General features: G+C 43.5%; 1 protein-coding gene across 1 annotated transcript in view; it reads left to right on the top strand.

Moving 5' to 3' along the window:
* Window positions 1–13,660: 13,660 nt before the first annotated feature.
* ADGRG4 (adhesion G protein-coupled receptor G4) overlaps window positions 13,661–14,966 on the top strand; it is a 102,204-nt gene continuing 100,898 nt past the window's right edge. Inside the window, exon 1 of the mRNA XM_047716586.1 lies at window positions 13,661–13,797. The gene's annotated coding sequence lies outside the window, so the exon portion shown is untranslated. The remainder of the gene's footprint in view (window positions 13,798–14,966) is intronic.

Raw genomic sequence — 14,966 nt, 5'->3', positions numbered from 1 at the left:
GCTGTCCCAGGGAGTCTGCCTGTATTTATACCCTGGCCCCACCCAGATTGCCCTATTGTGTGCTAATCACCCCACTATGACCTAGCCTGCACTATGACATGGGTGGACCAGGACTACTTGTAGATGGATGTATTTCAATGACTGAATACTTTTCAAGGTAGAGGAAACATAGTTACGTATAAGCACAAAGACAGATACAATAACGTTCCCACAAACTTGTTCAGAATTCTGGATTCACAATCCCCTCTCTTTCTGTTCATAAAGTATGTGAACTAGCACTTGAGCTGCTGCCTGACAAGCTCCATGACACTCTTCAGAGGCCTATTGCTTATTTTAGTCTTTCATCAGACCCCGTAGCCAAGCCACATACCCCTAGTTTCAGAGCTATACCAGCAGTAGCTAAACATGAAACTTCAGCTAGGTCAGTTTTAATTAAACCTAATGGCTCTTCATGCTTTTGTGCTAAAAAACATACCCTTCTTGTATTAAATAAAAAACAGTGGTCACTTGTGGGTGCCTGGGTGGCTCAGTCGGTTAAGGGACTGACTCTTGATGTCTGCTTCAGTCATGGTCTGAGATCAAGCCCTGCATCAGGCTCTGCACTGGGCATGGGACCGGCTTAAGATATTCTCTACCTTGGGCACCCAGGTGGCTCAGTTGTTAAGCATCTGCGTTCGGGCTTGGGTCATGATCCTGGGGTTCGGGGATCTAGTGGCCCATGGAGCTCCCTGCTCAGAAGGAGGCCTGCTTCTCCCTCTCCCACTCCTCCTGCTTGTGTTCCCGCTCTCACTGTTTGTCTCTCTGTCAAATAAAATAAATAAAATCTTAAAAGAAAAAAAAGATTCTCTCTCCCTCTTTCTCTGCCCCTCCCCCCTGCTTACATATGCTTACTCTCTCTCTCTAAAATAATGCTCACTACTTTTAAGCTTGTTACCTACCTCCCATTAGGTGTTCTCTTCTCCTTCGGACACCACTGTCCATTGCTACAGCACTATAAACCCAACCTCCTTCCTTTGCCTGAAAAAGGAAACCCTGAAACTGCTTGTCTCTGTCAAAAAAAAAAAAAAAAATAACAAGCAACTACCCATACACTGCACAGACCGTCTAGAGACTCCCTTGAGTAATGCCAATTTAACTGTGCTTGTTAATTGGTCATACATGAAATGCAAAAACCCGAAATTGACAAACAGGATATGTTATCGCAGACTTAAATTTACTCTTAAAATATAAACTTATCAGAGAAATTAAATGAGTTCTAAGGGCTAAATTGGTGGTCTTTGCCTAAATTGACCAAATGCCAAGAGACAAAGGTTTATATTGATAGCATATGGTTTTAGGTTAATCTGACTTTGAAATGCTTTGAAACAAAGAGGTTTACTGACCTTGACAGAAACACCTGTAAAAATGGACCAAGTCAAGAACTATAATAAGAGCGTAGTTCAAAGTGCAAGGACCCAGGGTTTTCTAAGAAAACCTTAGCTGACCTCTACGCTAGACAAGCAGCTTTGGCCCAGATAATTGCTCCTGTGATCACTCAGAAAGGAGACGACGTTGAAGGAATTAATAGATCTTCTGAGATTGTTGTTAACTGTCAGAGACAGATTGCCATTAACTGTTGTTAACTGCCGGAGAGAAGCCTTTAATTTGGAAAAAAGATACCTGGGAAATACTTGAAGCCTCATTGCTTAAAGAGAATATTTGGCACTTGTCAGTGTGCTTACTTGGTAGCCTTTCAAATGGATTTTCGCAAGAATTCTTCATGATATTATCCACAACAGCAGAGATAAATTGGCCATATTACATTACCGTCCATGGGGTAATTTTAGAGGTATTGTCAAAATGTTTCCAAAACATGCCCTAGCAGCTAACAAGCTAGTCCTGGTTAAACAGTAAAGTGGGTCATGGACAGGTACCAAAGCCTGGAGGGTCCTTTGAACACCTCCAAATAAATTTCACTTATTTATTCTTTTTATAAAGAGGTTTTTTTTTTAAAGATTGTCTTAATGTATTTGACAGAGAGAGATCACAAGTAGGCAGAGAGCCAGACAGAGGGAAAAGGGGAAGCAGGGTCCCTGCTGAGCAGACAGCCCAATGTGGGGCTCGATCCCAGGACCCTGAGACCATGACCTGAGCCTAAGGCAGAGGCTTAACCCACTTAACCCACTGAGCCACCCGGGCGCCCCTCTGAATAGACTTTATACAAATGTCTTCTCGGTAGGCTATAAATATGTCTGGTCATTGTTTATTTTCAGTGTGGGTTAATGCTCTGCCTGTGAGAGAGTACCGCCCTGTTTTTGTGTCCTAGGGCTGTGTACTAAGGTACCATACATTGGATGGCTTACATAACAGAGATTGGTTGTCTCACAGTTCTGAAGGCGAGAAGTCTGAAATCAAGATGAAGGCAGGGTTGGTTTTTCTTCTTTCATTGTTGACTGAGCGAAGTCAGCTCTCTGCCCAAAGTGGGGCTTGAACTCACAACCTTGAGATTAAGAGTTGCAGCTCCACAGACTGGGCCGGCCAGGTACCCCAGGTTGCTTTCTCCTGAGGCTGTGAGGGATGGGTCCGCTCCAGGCCTCCCTCCTTGACTTGTAGCTGGCTGCCTTTCCCTATGTTTTTTCACATCAGTTTCTCTTTCTGTGCGCCTGTTTCCGTGTCCAAGTCTCTCCTTCTTGTAAGGACACTGGTTATAGCGGATTAGGGCCTACCCTGATGACCTCATTTTAACTTAGCTAATTATATCTGCAAAGGCCCTATCTGCAAATAAGATCACATTCTGAGGTCCTGGGGGTTAGGACTTCAACTTGTGAATTTTGGGGTCACTATTCAATACATAACAGGCCCTAAATGGGGCAAAATAAAATGCTGATTTCATTTTTTCCCAATCTGGGGCATTCCAACTTATCTCTCTGGTGACAGAGAAACTCACTCGCCAGCTGTTATTAAGGAGCTCTGTAAATGTCTCCCTTTTACCCAGAAACTCCACTGTCCTTATCATCCACAGTCCTATAAAAAGTAAAGAGAATTAATGGAACTCCAATAATAAAACTAGCAAAGCTCTCAGAAACCTTAACACTTCTACGGCTTCAGGTATTACCATTAGCTTTAATGTCTGTAAGGTCAGCACCTTCTGGGACCCACAAGTTATCTCATAAATTAATAAGGACTAATGACATAATAAGCCCTATGTGTTTGGGAATTTTACCCCCTCCCCAGCCTTGGATTCTACCCTATTACAAGCAGAAATGATTAGTTCTTGCGAGACATTCAAACCATACTTGCGGCTTTATTGCCGACAGGTGCCAGCCACATTTCCAAATATCTACCTAGGCAGCTGGATAGTTTGTCTTCTGGAAAAGACTGGAGAAAAACTGCTCTTGAGCCTTCACAGAAAGGACCTTATCAGGTCCTGTTAACAGCTGTCATAGCAGTAGACACCCAAGGTATTAATCCCTGGGTTTGCAGTTTCCAACTCAAAAGACGTGTGTCATTCCGTCCTGATCACCAGACATCCGTTCTGCCCAGAGACCTTCATCGTTGGATTCTTGGGAATCTCCAGAAGCCGCTGACTTCAGAGGTGGACAGCTTCTGCCCAAGATAACTGAACAAGATTAATTTTCTGATTCTCCAACACTCTTTTTGTTCTTTTATTCTCCTACTAACCTTGCCTATTACTCTACTTTGATGCCCTCTAGATGTGACATCCCTGGTCTCCATCTGATTATTTTGCTTCCTTATGTCTCCTTCTGCCTCTTAAGAAAAAACTGAAACTCCGTCATGTTTTTTTTCTGTACCCACTGCCCTGAATTTCATGGACCGGCGGATCTGTTACCCTTTGCCTATCCCTGCTTACAAAAATTTAATAGCTATTCCTTTAAATACCTCAGAGAGAGCCTCTCTTTGACAGGTCCCTTCTGGTACTTGTTTCCTTCCCAGTGTTAACCCCGACCTTTGGTCTTATAAAAATTCGACCTTGACCTCACATCAACAAAATGCTTCTGCTGAAGTCCTTAGGATCTTATCAGCAAGTCCTGGTCAATCAGGAGTAGGCACTGATATTGGGGATTTTCCTGTTGCAATGGTCTGTTCTTTTCAACTTACTTTGGAAGAACTGTTTAACTCCACTAAAGGGATTTGTCCATCTCCAGGGGCATGAATTGGCTTACTCCCCTTGGAATATATATATAAATATATGACTGCCCTGTACTATTTACATAAATGTAACAAGTATATATATGTGTGTGTATATATATACATATATGTATATATATAACATATACATAATAATATATATTATATAATATTATATATAATATATATTATATATATATAACAAATAAATAAAATATAATATATATACACACACACACCATTTTATTTATTTGTTTGACAGAGAGGGAGCACAAGCAGGGAGAGCTGCAGAGTGAGAAGCTGGCTCCTGGCTGAGCAGGGAGCCTGCCATGGGGTTTGATCCCTGGACCCTGGGATCACGACCTGAGCTGAAGGTAGGTGCTTAACAGACTGAGCCACCCAGGTGCCCCAATAGTTACAATTCTAATATAATCTGTGCTCCTAGAGTACCACTTTTATGAGGATATCAGCCCTATACCTTGAGGAGGACACCCAGAAGCCTCCCACATGAAGCAAAAACAGGTTATTCAAGAGAAATTATAAGAGGGATAATTAATTCCCTCTTTATGCCTACACTGTGAGCTGCAATTCTGTAAGGGGGGTGGTAGTAGATCTAGATAGGTGGTCCCAAACTTGTCCCTGCCATTGATAGAAGTAATAAATGACAACACACTTCTGCTTTGGAAGCCTAACAGACTCATCTAAATTGATTAGCTGGTGTTGTCACAAAGGATCACCTCGCCTCTGATTTCCTCTTAGCCAGTCAAGGGAGAGTTTGTACTATAGCAAATACCACTTGTTATGTTTATGTAAATAGTACAGGGCAGGCAGAAGAGTTTGTGACTAAGCTAAAGGAAAAAGCCACCTTCTAGTCGAACACAGACTTGATTCGATTCTGTGACATGTTTTCATTAGCTGGGTTTCGTAATCTAAGCCCCTGACTTCAAGACTTGTTATTGATACTCGCTTCGGATAATTGCTTGTGTTACATTGGCTGATGCAAACCTCCCAGTCTTAGGACACCGAGTTATTACTGTGCAGTCATTTTCATCTCAGAGAATGCAACAGTTCATCCCACAGCAAGCAGGAGGGAAAGACTAACCCCAACCCGACTACAGACTACGTTTTCTAGATAGCCACCCTGACCAGCAGTAGGGAAATCTGGGTGTCATGGAGAAATGGCCCGTAGCTGGACTTCATCTGTCCTTGGCCAAGAGAGAAAAAAGCAGCCCTGTCATCCAGTCTGATGCTCACAGAGAGGCCTGAGTGTTGGTACAAGCTGCCTTGGTACTCACCGCTAGACTACGTTATTCTCCCGTTAAACACAAACAATCTTACAGAAAACCAGTGTCAGCCAAGGTTACTCTAAGATTCACGATAGAGTAAGATCAAACAAGGCTGTTTCACAATTCTGTTTAAGTAGAGACAAAAACAAGATTACCCTGTAGCCCACAAAATGCCAAACATCTCCCTCTCCTGGTTATTGTGAGTGACTGCTGCCTCTCTACAAATTAAGGTAAAGGAACCCCTCTTTGTCCTCAGTTCTGCTTTCCACAGTTTGTTACCCAGGGTCAACCATAGTCGAGAAGCAGATGACCCTCCTGATGAATCATGAGAAGGTCCCCAGTAGCCTGACGCTACGTCACAATGCCTACATCATTCACCTCACTGCATCTCGTTGCTAGGTGTTTAAACATCTCACGTCATCACAAAAAAGAGGACAATAAGATATTTAAGAGAGAGAGAGAGAGAGACCACATTCACAGAACTTTTATTACAGTGTATTGTCATCATTGTTCTATTTTATTATTAGTTATTGTTGTTCATCTCTTCCCATGCCCAATATATAAATTAAACACTGTCATAGATATCTATATATATATATATGTGTAGGAACAAACATGGTCTATGTAGGGTTCGATACTGTCCATGGTTTCAGGCATCCACTGGAGATCTTGGAATGGATCCCCTGTGGGTCAGAGGGGACAACTACAGCTTTATTCCTGCAGTAGTGGGTTCTCTCTGTAGATCAGACTTACTGAGATACCCAATCATGGAATTGTCCCTGCTTTCGGAAGGCAGCTAATCTAAAGCAAATCCTTGCCTCCTTATACCATCCCCAGATTCCCCAACCAAAGCCCAAATACTGTCAGAAGTCTTTCCTAACTCTCTCTTGCTGAGATACCTCACGGTTCGTCCACAGCGTGTGTTCTCTCTTGTGGCAACAAGTAATAAAAGCAACTTGTTCAAATACAGATGTGTTCCTAGTGGCCTTCAACAGGAGGGCGCTGAACACCGCAGAACTTTGGTGGGACCTAAGAGCTGCTAATGAGACTCATCTCCAAAAACCCTGAAAGAAATGTTTCAGGAAGTGATAGACCTTTTTTTAAAAAGATTTTATTTATTTATTTGACAGAGAGAGAGAGAGAGAGAGAGAGATCACAAGTAGGCAGAGAGGCAGGCAAAGAGAGAGAGAGGAGGAAGCAGGCTCCCTGCTGAGCAGAGAGCCCGATGTGGGGCTCGATCCCAGGACCCCGAGATCATGACCTGAGCCAAAGGCAGAGGCTTAACCCACTGAGCCACCCAGGTGCCCCAGGAAGCTATAAACCTTTGCAGGAGGATGAACTTAAGGTATCTTACACAGTTTTCCAGCTGAGGTGAGGGGTGTGACTGACTTGGATGTTCTCAGCTCACTGTCAGATAAGAAGAAAAAGAAGAAAAAAGAAGATCTGGAGGGCACAGTAGAGCACGCAACTCCTGACCCTGGGTTGTGTGTTCAAGCCCCATGCTGGGTGTAAAGGTTACATTCAAAAAATTTATAAAAGATCTGGAGGTCACTAAGGGATAAGGTGTGCCCTTATCGAAGCCTCAAAACTCAACTGAATTGTGTCTCCTACTTAACTAAGCCTGTCTCCCTCTTCCTTGCGCTCCAGGTTCCTTTGAGCTCGGGTCTACCCATATCCCCAGGGTGGTCTGAGCAGGCCTCCGCTCTCCTGGGAATCCTACCATTGCAAAGCCTTAGGGATGCCAGCACTTGGGCACTGGGGCTTCACTTTCATCAACTGGGCCAATTATTACCCTTGATACATTAGGACAAAAAGAACCTGAAAAGGTGATTTTATCTCTCCTAGAAGTCCAGAAAGATGGCACCAAAGGAGAGGAACTCTCGTCCCACAATGGCTTGGATGATAATTTCTACCTGGGATGGGAAGGGGAAGGAATGGCTCAGGGAAGACTTCACAGAAGAAAAGCAAATAACTATGTCAAGTCTTGAGGGATGAGTAGAAAATCTTCAGGTAGCCAAGGGGTGGGGGAGAACAGACTGTGAAAAGAATATTCTAGACCAAGGGAACAACATTTGCAAAAGCAGAGAAGAATGAAAGAGAATGAGACATTTGGGGAATTCTAAATGGTTCACTATAGGCTCAGTGTAGGACTTGAGGACGTGGAACAGTAGGGGAGGGAGAGGAAGAAGTCCACAGGGACCAGGCTGTGGAAGGGCTTTCTTTGCAATGCCATGCTTTTTCTTTTTTTAAAGTTTTAATTCCACTATTGTTAACAGAATTCAGAGGAGCCAAAGTTTATATGTCAAAATCCCAATCCCCACTGTGACAGTATTTGGAGACCTTTGGGAGGTCATTAAGATGAAGCTCTCTTGAATGGGATTAGACCCCCCCAAGAGCTTCCCCATTCCTTCTGCCATGTGTGGACCCAGCAAGAAATGGCCATCTATGAGCCATAAGGTGGGCTGTCACCAGACGCTGAATTGGCCAGTGTCTTGATCCTGCACTTCCCAGTCTCTAGAACTGTGAGAAATAAATGTGTGTTGTTTATAAGTTACCCTGTCTCTGGTATTTTGTTACAGTAGCTCCAGAAGACTAAGACAGGGAGGAACAGGGTATTTACTCTAAGTAAATAAGTCTAAGCAGACTCTAAGTAATTTCCTGTAGATCACTTGTGAATTACAAGTGGAAAAATTAAAACTTCTCAGATTTCAGGAGGAATCTGGTGAATGTCCACCTTAACCAACTGATCAAAGTTTGCATCTTCAATCATGGGACAGAGTGACATCCTGTGTCTTCATGATGCCCTGAGGACACAACAACTCTTCTGTGCTCTTCCTGCTGAAGATACATCACCAGAACTAGGAGGAAAGATTAGACAAACCCAAACTGAGGGATGTTCTGCAAAATGGCTGTCCTGTACACTTCAGAAATGTTGACGTCATGAAAGTCAAGGTAAGTCCAAAGAATATTTCCAGATTAAAGGACACTAAGACATAATGACAGCTAAAAGCAACTGGTCATCCTTGATTGCTCCTGGATCAGAGGGTAAGACTGCGATAGATGATCGTAGTGAGACAGTAGCTTAATGTTAACATGGACCATAGAGGAGATGGGATTACATCAAGGTAAATTGCCCAATTTTGATAATTATACTGTGGTTATGTAAGAAGCTCTTTCTATTCTTAGGAAAATGCCAGCTGAGGTGTTCGGGGTAAAAGGGCACCGTAGCTCCAATTTACTCTTAAGTATTTTTTTTTAAAGAAGATTTTTCTTTTCAAGTATTCTCCACCCCCAATGTGGGGCTCAAACTCACAACCTCGAGATCATGTATCCCATGTGCCACCGCTGGAGTGTTTCAAAAAAAAAGTAAAGAGAGATGATCCGGCACATCAAAATGTCAACTAATTGCAATTTTTAAAAAAGATTTTATTTATTTATGTGACAGACAGAAATCACAAGTAGGCTGATGGTTGGCTTCCATTCCTTTAACAAACTGTTTTCTTTTTTTACTGTCAAAACATTAGGGGCGAGGGTCAAATTTCTTTTTTTGTTGTTTGCTTTAAAGATTTTATTTATTTGTTTGACAGATAAAGATCACAAGCAGGCAGTGAGGCAGGCAGAGAGAGAGGAGGAAGCAGGCTCCCTGCTGAGCAGAGAGCCTGATGTGGGGCTCCATCCCAGGACCTTGGGATCATGACCTGAGCCGAAGGCAGAGGCTTTAACCCACTGAGCCACCCAGGGAACCCTAACTGCAATTTTCTTACAACTTTCTTCCGCAGGTTTGATGTCTTTTTGAAGTCACATGTTTAAAAAAACAAAAACAAAAACAAAAACACCTCTGTAAGGATGGCTCTCTGTTTCTCCAGAATAAGGTCAAAGTTCTGAAAATGGCCCACCAGAGCCTGTGTGTGTGTTTTGGCTCTCCAGTATGTCTCTCCTCTCACTGTGGTCTCCTTACCTTGTTCTGCTCCTGGCACACTGACCTCAGCTCTGTTTCTAGAACATGCGAACATAAATTTTATGAGAAGAGAGAGTTCTCTGTTTTGTTTACTGCCGAATCGCCAGCATCTTACACTCATCAAGTGTTCTTGACTAAATGCTGGTGAGGTCAAAAATACATTTATTATGAACCATGCAGTATTCTAAGTGCATTACATATATTACCTCATTTATACTGTGATGATCATGGATACGATCGTCATCATCATCATCAACATCCTCATTTTGCAGAGGAAGAAGCTGAGGCATTGAGACAAGAAAGAACCCAAGCAGTCTGCTTTCAGAGTCTTTTTTACTAACTACGCTGCTGTGCTGCCTCTCTTGTGGTACGGTCCCTTCTATGTTGTGTTTAAAAGCATGCACATTGGGCACCTGGGGTGGCTCAGTGGGTTAAAGCCTTTGCCTTTGGCTCAGGTCATGATCCCAGGGTCCTGGGATGGAGCCCCGCATCAGGCTCTCTGCTCGGTGGGGAGACTGCTTCCTTCCCTCTCTCTCTGCCTGCCTCTCTGCCTACTTGTGATCTCTGTCTGTCAAATAAATAAATAAAATCTTTAAAAAAAAAAAAAGCATGCACATTTAGGTGATGTCTAAAAATGTGTTGATAAAGGACGCCCACTTATGTAGCAAATCTATGAAGTTATGATGGGAATGACAACCAGCAGGGAGTCGGCTGGATGGGAGTGTTTAAGGTGGCAGGCAGACCTAATCAAAATTCCCCTTGAAAATCGCTTAGCAAGTCCCCAACACTGATGATTTTTTCCTCCAGCATTGGATCCTTTCCTTATTTCTATGGTTCAGACCCAAACTCAATGGCTGATTTGCAGTTGGGGGCCATGTTGGATGGAAATCACCTGCCTCTCATTTGGCCTGGTAATACTCACACCAGGAAGGGAAGAGGGAATGATAATAGCATGGACCTTCACCAGATTAAAGGTCTCTTCTAGCGTCAGAAACAGGGACAGAGTCTCAGTAAGCTCAGCCATCTCGCTCTGTGGGAGGACAAGCAAATCAGCAGAGCCCCATGAGCTCTCGAGACCTTCGAGTTTCCAGGATGGCTCATCACATCCCGTGACAGCCTTTTCTGGTGTTTATCAACTCCTATCAGCAGTAATGACTTACTTATGTTTAACTCTTATCTCCCACTACAATTTCAGCCCATTTCCTATTACTCTAGATACAGAGAACAGATGGTCAACTTTCTCCTTCTAACCTTCCAGAGAGCGGAAGATAACCACTGAAGCCCTCCCTCCTCAGGTGGCATTTTTTTTCCTGACCAAAGACTTCCAGCCTCTTCATTTTTATGCATCTTTCATTTTTCAGCCAGTTGTTTCATTTGTGCCACACTGGATTTTTTTTTTTTTTAGTGGTTCTACTCCCAGTGTGCAGCTTGAACTCATGACCCTGAGATCAAGAGTCACATGCTCTGCCGACTGAGCCAGCCGGGCATCCCGCACTACACTGGATTTTTAAATAAAAGTAAACATAGTGGGGCGCCTGGGTGGCTCAGTGGGTTGAGCCTCTGCCTTCTGCTCAGGTCATGATCTCAGGGTCTTGGGATCAAGCCCCACATTGGGCTCTCGGCTCAGTGGGGAACCTGCTTCTCACCCCCTCTCTCTGCCTGCCTCTCTGCTGACTTGTGATCTCTATCTCTGTCAAATAAAAAAAACTTTTAAAAAAAGTAAACATAGTGATTTTTTTGGAAAAAGTAACACATGGAAATGATGAAACTTCTAGCAGAACAAAAACATATGCAGAGGAAAGTAAGTTTCACTCCCATACAAACCCTTCTCAGTCTCCTTTTCTAGAATCAGCTCTTCTCATCAGGGTCTTCTCCCACAGAATTTTCTTAACATATCCAAGTACAGGGGCGCCCGGGTGGCTCAGTGGGTTAAAGCCTCTGCCTTCGGCTCAGGTCATGATCCCAGGGTCTTGGGATCAAGCCCCACATCGGGCTCTCTGCTTTGCGGGGAGCCTGCTTCCTCCTCGCTCTCTCTCTGCCTGCCTCTCTGCCTACTTGTGATCTCTGTCTCTCAAATAAATAAATAAATAAAACTTTAAAAAAATATCCAAGTACATATGAATATATTCTTCTCCTCGAAATTCTTTTTCAGTTCAACAAACATGCATGAAGCATCTACTATGTGCCAGACACTGTGCCAGCTCCTGGGGCTGGGCCTGAGGGGAACAGAGATGGCTTCCCTGTCCTTAGCAGGGGCACCTTTAGTGGGTGGGGGGAAGGCATAGTCATGTATTCATTTGTTTATTAAATATCCACTGCTGGGTATTTACCCTAAAGATACAAACGTAGTGATCCGAAGGGGCACGTGCACCCGAATGTTTATAGCAGCAATGTCTACAATAGCCAAACTATGGAAAGAACCTAGATGTCCATCAACAGACGAATGGATAAAGAAGATGTGGTATATATACACAATGGAATACTATGCAGCCATCAAAAGAAATGAAATCTTGCCATTTGCGACGATGTGGATGGAACTAGAAGGTATCATGCTTAGCGAAATAAGTCAATCGGAGAAAGACAACTATCATATGATCTCCCTGATATGAGGGAGAGGAGATGCAACATGGGGGGTTAAGGGGGTAGGAGAAGAATAAATGTAACAAGATGGGATTGGGAGGGAGACAAACCATAAGTGACTCTTAATCTCACAAAACAAACTGAGGGTTGATGGGGGGAGGGGGGTTGGGAGAGGGGGGTGGGGTTATGGATATTGGGGAGGGTATGTGCTATGGTGAGTGCTGTGAAGTGTGTAAACCTGGCGATTCGCAGACCTGTACCCCTGGGGATAAAAATATATGTTTATAAAAAATAAAATTAAGAAAAATATCCAACGAGCCCTCCCTCTGTGCCAGGCAGTGTGTGTGCCACTGAACAACATGGAGTTCTGTCCTTCCAGAGCTCATAGTGTCATGGGGGTGGGGGAGGCAGACCAGTGAGCAGACCTGGTGTGAAGTAGAAGCCAATGCCAAAGAAAAGGGAAGATGATCTTTGGCCACCGCTCCACCCCCCCTCGTAATCTGTGTGGACCACGTGGGGTGTGGGCCACAAAAGCTCAGCCTTGCACACAGTGGGAAGAGATAGCAGTGGTGAGTGGCCCAGTTACCCCAGGTCAGACCCTGAGCTCAGCCCTTGACACCCACTGTCTCCTATAATCTTCACAGGGATATGACGGGAATGCCATTAGCCACAGTTTACAAATGAGGACACTGGGGGCTCCATATCACACAACTGAGAATCAAACTCTAGTCTACCTTTCTGGAAAGCCTGGGCTCTCATCCACACCATTCACAGTTTCTGAGCTTGGAGATGAGTAATGGATAATTCTTATATGCCCCCTCCTCCCCTTCCCCCTACCCCCCACCCAGGGAGAGCCACTAGCCTACAGATGACAGGTTGTCTCAGTTCATTAGACTGAATTTTCCCATTTAGGGTGTGGATGAGGGGGAAAACACATTGGCCTGGGAACCAAGGACCCTCAGTCCTAACTCCTGCTCTCATAATCTCTGTGACCTTGAGCAAGTCATTGTACCCTCTGAATTTAGGGTCCTGACCTTGGAAACGGGGAGGCTGGCGGGAATCATCCCCAGAGGCTTGATGGGATTTGACAATATTTCCATCATTCCAAACGGTTATAAGGACACCTCTGGGGGCAAAAGCTGCATTCCCCCCGCTTGAGAATGACATAAAACCAGTTCTGTAAATCTACTTTCGAAGCAACTTGAAGAATGGATCGGCAGTGAGGGTAAGAAGCTGCCTCCGTCTCACTGATGGCCTGAGACGTGAACGTGCTGGTACTTCCTTGGCCCCCGATTTCTGCTCATAGTTCTGAACACTCTTCCCGATCCCCATTTTCTCAATAAAGTGAAATGAGCCTTGGTTAAGTGAGCAAGTACCGGTTTAATATATCCAATTTAATTAAAGTGATAATCAACTAGCAACTGCAGATAATCCTTAGTGAACACCGGGAAAGAGCCCCGAAATGAATGGGTTATTATAGGTATGTAATAACCTGAGAACTTTGCTCAGGCTGATTTCATGCTCGGGAGAGCAGCCCCATGACGTACTGTCAGCTGCAGAAAGAGGATCTGCCCTGGTCAATTAGCCCCATAAAGCTAAGAGCAGAGAGGCTGGGTTGATCTAGGGAAAAAAACAAAACAAAAAACCAAACCAAAACAAAAAAAACAACAACAACAAACCTGTGACCGAGGCAGGACCAGCTGATGAGGAGGCTTCCTGCATCTTGCTTGTCCCATTTCACATCAAGCATAGGGATTTGGAGACCAGATCTGGTCATTCGTAGAGCAAATTCTTCTGGACTCCATAGTGACACGGGGTGGGAAGTTAAAGGAATCCAGCTCTCAGGTAAGTGTCTTTCTTCCTCTCTTCCATGCTTCCTTCCTTCTGTCCTACCTCCCTCTTTCCTTCCTTCTCTCCTTCCTTTCTTCCTGCCTTTACATTTTTTTAAATGATGAAAGAAACACATATTCCTCACAGAAGAACCCAGTTACCTATGACTGTATGAAGTATAAAATAAAGGTCCTTACTCTCTACCCTTTCTTTCTCTCTTTCTCTTCTTTTCCTCCTTCTCATCTTTCTCCCATTTTGGGAAAAAATATGAAAGTAATGCATGCTCAGTATAAAATTCTCAAACCGTACAGAATGATATTAGTTATAGAGGAAACCTGTTTTGTCTGCGTTCTTCCATCCTGTCTTGTCTTCTTCCTCTCTCCCCTCCCTTTCTTCCTTCCTGTCTCCTTCAATTATAAAAATCACATAGGTAACAAATGATAATCATACAAGGACCAAGCAGTACAGAATTGTCTGCTATACAAAAAAAAGTCTTCAGTGCCCATTCCCCCACCTTTTCATACCTGACGGACCTAAGACTTACCAATTCCTTTTAATGGCTGCATAGTATTCTGTAGCGTGTCCCATGAGTTATTTACTGAGTGCCAGGTAAGTCTCTGAAACATACATTGCAATTGTTATAAAAGTTTAGAGGAAATGCAAGAAAGATATAAATTGGATTGTTTGCCACTGAAAATTTCATTTTATAGATAGCAATCGTATCCATTTCTATAGCACTTTAGACTTTGAAAATTGCCTTTGAAATATCACCTCATTTGATCCTCTTCCACAGCAGCTCTGGGAAATAGGCAGATTATTATCTCCATTTTTACAGATAAGGAAACTGAGGCCCAGGGAAACGAAGGAACAGAAATACAGTCCCACAGCTACTTATGGATTCTCAGTCCAGTCCTCCTCCAGCACTGTAAATTTAAGCTGAATTTCATCTTACAAGTCATAAAAGATTTAGACATCCCCTACTTCTAAGCTCGTAGTTTGGGAAATCCATCCAAGTCATACAAATTCCGTTATTATTCTAATGAGAATGGTAGTAGACCACTTTGTAAATATGAAGAACTATATTAATGTCTGGGGCTCGGAGTGAGCCCAAGATTCATTTGGTTTCATAATTGGGTTCTGTTACTTTAAATGTAAAGTGGGTCTATTCACTCCAAATCCCACTT

The sequence above is a fragment of the Lutra lutra genome, chromosome X (assembly GCF_902655055.1).
Source record: "Lutra lutra chromosome X, mLutLut1.2, whole genome shotgun sequence".
NCBI lineage: Eukaryota > Metazoa > Chordata > Mammalia > Carnivora > Mustelidae > Lutra > Lutra lutra.
The sequence above is the reverse complement of the archived record's forward strand: the minus strand, read 5'-3'. Positions and strand labels throughout refer to the sequence as shown.